Consider the following 10662-nt stretch of genomic DNA (forward strand, 5'->3'; position numbering starts at 1 on the left):
CGAGTCAATACCGAGCTCATAGACAAGAGTCGTTGCAATCCCATTAGAGGAGAGAATCCTGGCAGGAATTATAGAAAAGTTGACTTATCATGGGTCTCCCACTATGTATTTTAATTATATCTAAAAGTAAGACCCCTCTACTATAAATGGGATGATTATTATTTTCGTAAGGGCCAAGCTTTTGCTTACATTATAACTAAAAGACCATACACTCCTATATCGAAGGGTTATTCTTTTGGTCTTCATAGATTGATTCATCTTGCTTAGTCCTTAAATCATCTTCTTTCCAACCTTGTGTATTTTTCGCTCTTTACAATCCATATTTAATACTTTCAATTTATCCTTAAGATTTGTGATAAGTTATACCACATATCCTTAGAACTACGTATAAATTCAACTCTATCCGTTTTTCGGGTAAACAGCTTGGCGCCCATCGTGGGGATAAGGATAACAGTGGTTATTTGATACGGATATGCAAAAACATGCCATTTTGCGCTGGGTTCTGCAAGTGTCTTTGATTTCTATTTAGCAACGACTAAACTAACAATTAAATGGCCTTACCTATCGACAACGAAGCTAGTCTTTAAGATGAGAACAACAACTTGACATCCAGTACCGAAAGGCCTCTTGTCAACGCCGTTGGAGCTCAAATCGAAGTGCCGATATATATTAATTCGCATGTTGCCATTGAGGCGAACCTACATTCTGAACCTGAAAATAGCATACATGGTGGCACTCTATCTGCAACTCGAGATACCCATAACGTCGAGGAAAACGGCGTCAGTTTGCGTATGATTTTCGAAATGTTGCAAGCTCAACAGGCAGCAATAGCTCAGTTGTAGAGTCAAATCCTGATACAGAGCAGGCCGGAGCCCAGTCAACCCCGAGAAATCTCCCATACAATGGAACCAGCAATAGTGAAATCAAATGAGTAGGAGTCAGGGACTAATCCTGAAATTGCTAAGATGTTCAAAGAACTGACCAAACGAATAAAATCGGGAGAAAGGAGGATCGAAGCAAACGACAAAAAGGTGAAAACATACAACTCCAGGGTTGATCAGATACCGGGGGCACCACCAATATTGAAGGGCTTAGATTCCAAAATTTTCATACAAAAGCCTTTCCCCCCAAGCGCGGCTCCTAAACGGATCCCAAAGAAGTTCCGCATGCCAGAGATTCTTAAATATAACGTAACTACCGACCCCAACGAACATGTCACCTCATACACATGTGCCATCAAAGGGAACTATCTACAGGATGATGAGATCAAATCCGTATTATTGAAAATATTTGGCAAAAACCCTGTCAAAGGGAGCAATGATATGGTATCATAATGTGCCATCTAATTTTGTCGATTCTTTTGCTATGCTTGCAGATGCTTTCGTAAAAGCACACACCAGGGCCATAAAAGTCGAGACCGGGAAGTCAGACATGTTCAAGGTAAGGCAAAAGGATAACGAGATGCTAAGGGAGTTCGTATCTCATTTTCAAATAGAATGAATGGATTTGCCACCAGTCACAGACGATTGGGTTGTTCAGGATTTCACTCAAGGTTTGAACGAACGAAGTTCGACGGCTTCACGGCGGTTGAAGCATAACCTGATCGAGTACCCAGCTATCACTTGGGCCGACATGCACAATCGGTACCAATCAAAAATTATAGTCGAAGATGATCAGTTGGGGTCTGAACCCGCTGCTCGAAAAGATATCAATCAAGAACAAGCTCCGATCAGGGACCGATACCAACCGTATAATGGAAACCACAGAATCAATGAATCGAGACGTAACCCAAGAAAAAGCAATGAAAGAAGTGATCGAGGTCAAGGGTCTCGGGGGCTGATGAACAGAAGTGGGTTCTACAGGCCTACCGGATCTAACAAAGCACCACAGTTATTGGAGTATAACTTCAGCATTGATGCATCTGCCATAGTATCGGCTATCAGACACATCAAAGACACTAAATGGCCTCGACCCATGCAGACCGATCCTGCCCAGAGGAATCCCAATCAAATGTGTGAATATCATGGCACCCATGGCCATATAATGGAAGATTGCAGGCAACTAAGAGAGGAGGTAGCCCAGTTATTTAATAAAGGGCAACTTCAAGAATTTTTAAGCGACAGGGCGAAGGACCATTTCAAAAACAGGGATTTCGGAAAACAAAATGAACAAGAAGAACCACAGCACGTCATCCACATGATCATCAGCAACGTCGATACCCCTCAAGGGTCGAACGAACTAAGACATCAATTATGAGAGAAAAGTGACCTCGAACTCAGGATTAAGCACCCATAGGAACTTTGTCCTTCAATGATGAAGATACAGAAAGAGTCATACAACCTCATAACGATGCACTGGTAATATCTGTACTTATGAATAAAACTAAAGTTAAGCGTGTGTTAATTGATCCAGGTAGCTCGGCCAACATCATTAGATCGAAGGTTGTAGAACAGCTCGGTCTACAGGATCAGGTCGTACCCGCAACCCTGGTTCTAAACAGATTCAATATGGCATGTGAAACCACCAAAGGCGAGATAATTTTACCGATAAACGTGGCCAGGACCATCCAGGAAATGAAGTTCCACGTAATCGAAGGCGACATGAGGTACAACACCCTTTTTAGAAGACCATGGATCCACAACATGAGAGATGTACCTTCGACGCTACACCAAGTTCTTAAATTCCCAATATCGAGAGGAGTCAAAACAGTGTACGGAGAACAACCGGTCGCAAGAGATATATTTGCCGTCGAGGAAACGAATCTGATATCCTCACCTTCGTCAATAAAGGGATGGGACTCAAAAGGGGAACGAGATGCCAAATAGCAATCACAGACCTCACATTTAACCCACCCAGAAAATCAGAAGATTGATGAAGATGACGATCAAAGGATCCCTCGATCCTTCGTGCTTCCCGACGATTTCGACACTCCCCAATCAACGATTGATGAATTGGAGCAAGTCATACTAATCAAGAATTTTCCCGAACAAAAGGTATACCTGGGAACGGGATTAACCCCCGAACTCAGGCAAAGACTTATTTAATTTCTTATCGATAACATAGATTGTTTTACTTGGTCCCATTTAGATATAACAGGGATCCCACCGGATATAACGACGCATCAGCTAAGCCTGGACCCTAGGTTCAAACCGGTGAAGCAAAAAAGAAGACCCAGTCCGAGGTAAAGCATGCATTCATAAAGGATGAGGTAACTATACTTCTCAAAATAAGGTCCATTCGGGAGGTGAAATATCCAGAATGGTTAGCCAATGTAGTCGTAGTCCCTAAAAATGGGAACAAACTTAGAATGTGTGTAGATTATAAGGATTTAAACAAGGCATGCCCCAAAGATTCTTTTTTGCTGCCCAACATCGATCGCATTATCGATGCCACGGCCGACCACGAGGTCCTTTCATTTCTCGATGCTTATTCCGGGTATAATAAAATCCAAATGAACCCGGAAGACCAGGAAAAGACTTCATTTGTCACCAAGTATGGAACATATTGTTATAATGTGATGCCCTTCGGGCTAAAAATGCAGGAGCTACTTACCAACGCCTAGTAAATAAAATGTTCGAGGAACAAATAGGTAAATCAATGGAGGTTTATATTGATGACATGCTAGTTAAGTCCCTGCGCGTAGAGGACAATTTGGCTCATTTGTAGGAAACATTCAAGATTTTAAGGAAATACAACATGAAGATCAACCCCGAGAAATGTGCTTTCGGGGTCGGTTCGGGCAAGTTCCTCGACTCCATGGTATCAAATCGGGGGATCAAAATTAACTCCGATAAAATCAAGGCCATCGAAGACATTGCCATCATGGACAATGTAAAAGTCGTGCAGAGGCTAACGGGACGGATTGCTGCCTTTGGCCGATTCATTTTAAGGTCGTCAGATCGAAGTCACAAATTGTTTTCTCTACTCAAAAAGAAGAATGATTTCTCTTGGACCCCGGAATGCCAACAGGCATTAGAGGAATTAAAATGATATCTATCGAGCCCACCACTGCTTCATACTCCAAAAACAGACAAAAAACTTTGCTTGTACTTGGCAGTATCGGAAATCGAGGTAAGTGGTGTCCTAGTTCGAGAAGAGCAAGGTACACAATTTCCCGTTTATTATGTAAGTCGAACTTTAGGAGAAGCAGAAACTAGATATCAACACTTTGAAAAATTGGCACTTGCATTGATAAATGCCTCTAGAAAGTTAAGACCGTACTTTTAATGTCATCCCATATGCGTATTAACCACTTACCCACTTCGTAATATTATGCACAAGACCAAACTATCAGGTCGATTGGCCAAATGGGTCGTCGAACTCAGTGGGTACGATATCGAATATCAACCCCGTATGGCCATCAAGTCTCAAATTTTAGCAGCCTTCGTGGCCGATTTCATGCCGACCCTCGTACCCGAAGTTGAAAAAGAACTCTTATTGAAATCAGGTACATCATCGGGGGTATGGACCCTTTTCACAGACGGGGCTTCGAACGTGAAGGGGTCCGGGCTAGGCATCATTTTAAAGCCGCCCACGGGTAACATAAATAAGCAATCTATCATAACTACTAGGTTGACTAACAACGAGGCCGAGTATGAGGCCATGATTGTAGGTCTCGAGCTAGCTAAAAGCTTGGGAGCTGAAGTCATTGAAGCCAAATGTGACTCTTTACTGGTGAAAAATCAAGTAAACAAAACCTTCGAAATTCGAGAGGATAGAATGCAAAGGTATTTGGACAAACTGCAAGTTACTTTGCACCATTTCAAAGAGTGGACTTTACACCATATTCCACGAGAACAAAACAGTGAGGCCGATGCACTTGCAAATTTGGGATAATCGGTCGAGGAAGGTGAGATAAGCTCGGGGACTGTCGTTCAACTCTCGAGATTCGTGATCGAAGAAGGTCATGCCAAGATAAATTCTACAAGCTTGACCTGGGATTGGAGGAATAAGTATATTGAATACTGAAAGAATGGAAAGCTCCCATCGGACCCTAAAAATTCGAGGGGCCTACGAACAAAGATGCTCGATTCACATTGACAACGGATGGAACATTATACTAAAGGACATTCGATGGACCATTGGCAGCATACTTAGGTCCAGGAGACACCGACTACGTCATACGTGAGGTTCACAAGGGCACTTGTGGAAATCACTCTGATGTCGATTCATTCTTCCGAAAAAATATCAGGGCAGGGTATTATTGGATCTATATGGACAAAGATGCAAAGGAGTTTGTTCGAAAATATGACAAATGTCAAAGGTTTACACCAATGATCGATCAGCCCGAAGAGAAACTGCACCCAGTCATATCCTCATAGCCATTCATGAAATGGGGAATGGATATCGTCGGCCCTCTGCCATCGGTCCCAAGTAAAGCTAAGTTCATTATATTTATGACTGACTATTTCTCTAAATGGGTTGAAGTACAGGCGTTCGTGAAAGTAAGAGACAAAGAGGTTATAGACTTTATCTGGGATCATATCGTATGTCGATTCGGGATACCCGCCGAAATAGTGTGTGACAATGGGAAACAGTTTGTCGGCAGCAAAATGACAAAATTCCTCGAAGACCACAAAATAAAGAGGATATTATCAACATTGTATCACCCTAGTGGGAACGGACAGGCCGAATCAACGAAGAAAACTATCATTCAAAACCTAAAGAAAAGTCGAACGACACTAAGGGAAAATGGAGAGAAATCCTACTCAAAGTTCTTTGGTCATATAGAACAACATCAAAATCTAGTACGGGGGAAATCCCGTTCTCCTTAGTATATGGCTGCGAAGCCATGATTCCAGTCGAAGTCGGGGAACCTAGTGACATGTTTCAATATACAATAGAAGAGTCAAATAACGAGACTATAAACACTAGCCTAGAATTATCGGATGAAAAACAAGAAGATGCTCTCGTACAATTGGCCGCCCAAAAGCAGCGAATCGAAAGATACTATAATCGAAGAACCAAGCTTCGCCATTTTAAACTCGGTGACTTAGTCCTAAGGAAAGTCACCCTCAGTACCCGAAATCCAAATGAAGGAAAACTGGGTCCAAACTAGGAATGACCATATCAGGTTCTCGAAAACGTCAGAAAAGGATCCTACAAGCTCGGTATTATAAACGGCAAACAACTATCAAGCAATTGGAATGTATCGCACCTAAAACGATACTACGGCTAAGGTACGACCCTCTCAAATTCGTTTATATTTTGAAACTAACCCTTGCAGGAGTCTGATCAGGAGCAAGGATGGATCCTTCAATGCGAAGCCCTAGGTCTGAAAGCACGCGTTGCACTCTTTTTCCCTTAGACCGGTTTTATCCCAAACAGGATTTTCGGAAAGGTTTTTAATGAGGCAACCATTGATCGTGCTAACTTAGAAATAATTCGACAGTATCCGAGGCCTCTTTACAATCGACCTCGAATAGTGGGGGGGAATTAGCCCTCAAATATATCAAGTTCGATGCAAGAAAGTCACTTCATAACAACAGGGTTCCGATAGGAAAAATTGTAAGAGCCAAATGGTCAAAACGAACCAAGCTCATGTAATTGGCCCGAGCCCTGAACGCAAAACATGAACACATGTATAATGACTTACAACGAAAGATTTTTACCGATATCTTATATCCAAGAAAACTTCCTCTATTTCGAGATTTATTATGCAAACAAGATTAAGGTAAATCTTCAAGTTCGAGCAAACACTCACTCGATTAAGCCTACAGGCTACATTACCTCGAGTTCGAAATCACTCACTCGAGTACTGAGCATATGGGCTACCTTACTTCGAGTTCGAAATCATTCACTCGACTATTAAGCCTACGGGTTACATTAATTCGAGTTTGAAATCACTCACCCGACTACTAAGCCTACGGGCTACATTACTTCGAGTTCGAAATCACTCACTCGACTACTAAGCCTACGGGCTACATTACTTCGAGTTCGAAATAACTCACTCGACTATTAAGCCTACGTGCTACATTACTTCGAGTTCGAAATCACTCACTCGACTATTAAGCCTACGGGCTATATTAATTCGAGTTTGAAATCACTAACTCGACTACTAAGCCTACAAGCTACATTACTTTGAGTTTGAAATCACTCACTCGACTATTAAGCATGCTGGATACATTACTTCGAGTTTGAAATCACTCACTCGACCATTAAGCCTACAGGTTGCATTACTTCGAGTTCGAAATCACTCACTCGACTACTAAGCCTACGAGCTACATTACTTCGAGTTCGAAATCACTCACTCGACTATTAAGCCTACGGGCTACATTACATCGAGTTTGAAATCACTCACTCGACTATTAAGCCTACGGGATACATTACTTGGAGTTCGAAATAACTCACTCGACTATTAAGCCTACGGGCTACATTACATCGAGTTCAAAATCACTCACTCGACTATTAAGCCTACAAGCTACATTACTTCGAGTTCAAAATAACTCACTCGGCTACTAAGCCTACGGGCTACATTACTTCGAGTTCGAAATCACTCACTCGACTACTAAGCCTATGGGATACATTACTTCGAGTTCGAAATCACTCACTCAACTATTAAGCCTACGGACTACATTACTTCGAGTTTGAAATCACTTGCTCGACTATTAAGCCTACGAGCTACATTACTTCGAGTTAAAATTCACTCACTCGACTACTAAGCCTACAAGCTACATTACTTTGAGTTTGAAATCACTCACTCGACTATTAAGCCTACTGGATACATTACTTCGAGTTCGAAATCACTCACTCGACTACTAAGCCTACGGGCTACATTACTTCATGTTCGAAAATGCATGCTCGGATATAAAGGCTACAAAGTCCGAATTCAATCAAATTGCCTAAGCCTTACGAAAACATTCATAAGGCATGAATAAAACAAAATCTTCGCAAGGCAGAAAATAAAACAGAGGCAAGACGGGAAAAGAAAAGATATTTGTATATATTTACAAGATTGTTTACATGATTGTTTGCAACATCCGTAATAGAAACTAAGGGACTAAGTTTCTTGGTCATCCCCGGGGGCGGTCTCTTCTCCATCGGGCTCCTCCCGGCTCTCGGACCTGCTTTTGCTCCCATCATAGTCATCATCATCATCAGAAGCCAAGGCCTCAGCATCAGCTTCAAGCTCTTTAGCCTTATTATCTCTTCAGTGAGGTTGAAACCTTGAGCATGGATCTCTTCGAGGATCTCCCTCCAAGATCGGCACTTAGCAAGTTCAGCAACCCAATGTGCTCGAGTATTGGCGGTCTCGGCTGCCTCTCTTGCTTGTACCTGAGCAGCTTCAGCATCCGCCTGATAGACGACCACTAATGTATCTGCATAGGACTTTGCCTTTTCGGCATTAGATTTGGCCTTGGCAAGTTCGGAGGCCAACCGAGCCTCGAGTTCCTAAATTCTTCTCGCTTGAACTGAGCCCTTCTCCTTCATGACTTGAAGTTGGCTTACAGTCGATGAAAATTGGGCCCAAACAGTCTCCTTTTCTGTAGCAAGACGGTCCATGCCATCTTTACATCCCATAGTCTCCGCCCTTATTATATAAATGTCTTCACGAAGCTGCCCGATCATCTTGAGTTTCTGCTGCAGTTGTGAGATCAAAATATTAGCCTCTGATCCTGAATCAAGCCCAGGAGTTCTTAATATTATCATTACCTGCTCGGTCAGGTTGGCCTGGTCTTGATGAGCCTTGGCCAACTCAGCTCGAAGGCCTTTGATTTCTTCTTCTCTTTGACCGGAAAGGAGTTTGAGGGCATTCCTCTCCTCCGTAGTGCGTCGAAGGTCGGCCTAGAATCGATGTAGCTCAGCTTGAGACCGAGAACATGCTTCTCGATGAACCGCCACGGCCTGCGAAGAAAGAGGAAAAGAAGTTAGAAAAGAATAGCAAAACATAAAAAAAATATCAACGAAGGGAGCTAAAGCTTACCCGATTCAGAGCTTGCTGCACTTCGCATAAAAGACCCGACACATCACTAGGGCAAGCAGCGTCCTCGACCCCAGTAAACAAATCACTGAAGGGGTCCTCCCCTTCATGAGACCGGCTCATCTCTAGGGCCCCCAAAGCATGGGCTTCCCGAATCGCCCCTTCAGAAAAGGCAGGGAGAGTGGGCTAGTCTCTGATTACTATTGTCCTAATCAACTCGCTTGGGGCATTCTCTTCAGTTCGGAGAGCTTTAGGACCGTCCCCTTCCGATGTACCCTCCGTTTGTTAACTTCGGTAGGAAGAATTCTCGATCTCTAATGACTCGGAGACTTTGCCCGAGCCTTCCTCCGATATCTCCTCGGTACAAGGTGGAGCCTTATAATTCACCATCGATTCAGCCGCCTTTGGGGCATCGGTGCTTTTCTTCATTCAGGCCGCCAGCGCGGACCCGTCGTTTACTTCTTCTTCTTCTTTGTCTTCATCCCTTAGATGCAGAACTGATTCTACGGATAAAGGAATTGTACTCTTCTTCGGCTTACGATCCGTCTTCGTCTTCAGTTTTGGATCATCGGGAGCGGAGGCCCTTTTCCTCTTATTATCCTTCACCAGCTTTGGAACAGAGGCCGAAACCTCTTCCTCGACGAACGAGGGCCTCAAAACCGCATCTTTGCCCACACCTACATACGGGAAATTTTATTGAAGTATATGGAAAGCATCTCGTTCGAACTACAAAAAATACGAAAAAGGGGATTACTGTGATTTTTAGCCTCCCATAGGCCCTTTGACAAATTACGCCATGAGCGCTCGGCGTATGTGGAGGTCGAAGCCAGATCTCGTACCCATTTCTTGAGATCGAGAACTGCACCGGGCATCCAGAGAACCGCTGCATCACAAAAAGAGGATATCGGTGAGAAAAGAAATGAAAGGGCAAAATAGTAGGAGATAACAGCAGAATTATACGTACGCTTCATGTTCCACTCCTCGGGAAAAGGCATCTTTTCAGTCGGAATCAGGTCCGAAGTCTTTACTCGAACGAACCTGCCCATCCAACCTCGATCTTTGTCCTCTTCCATGCTCGAGAACAGAATCTTGGTAGCCCGACGTTGAAGTTTTATTAACTCTCCTCGAAAAAGGCGAGGACAATACAATCAGATGAGATGTTCAAAGGTGAAAGGCATCCCCTCGATTTTGTTCACGAAGTATCGAATCAAAATAACGATCCGCCAAAAAGAATGATGGATATGGCCTAGGGTTATTTGGTATTGACGATAGAAGTCAATAATAACAGGATCGAGGGGACCTAACGTGAAAGGGTAATTATACACACTTAAAAACCCTTTTCACGTAAGTGGTGATATCTTCTTCAGAAGATGAGATTACTATTTCTTTGTTCTCCCAATTGCAATCTTTCTTTAGCTGTTCAAGGTGCCTCTCGGTTATCGAACACATATACCTCGATACATGCTCACATCGTCCAGGAACCAACGAGCCTTTGTCGACCTTAAAATCAAATGTAAGAACACACGCTATAGGAACGCATTCCTCAGGTCGTGGCTCCACCGGTGTTTTATCGACGACAGGCTTTGAAGAAGAAGCTTTTTCTTTCTGAGGAATGGTTTTTGATGTTTTCGCCTTTTTTTTTGGATTTAAAGATCGAGAATAGAATGAGGTAACAAAGATTTGGTAGTTTTGAAGAAAGGTTTTTGCAGAGAATAATCACACATTTGCGAGTGAATTCGGAA

The sequence above is a fragment of the Nicotiana tomentosiformis genome, chromosome 11 (assembly GCF_000390325.3).
Source record: "Nicotiana tomentosiformis chromosome 11, ASM39032v3, whole genome shotgun sequence".
Classification (NCBI taxonomy): Eukaryota; Viridiplantae; Streptophyta; class Magnoliopsida; order Solanales; family Solanaceae; genus Nicotiana; species Nicotiana tomentosiformis.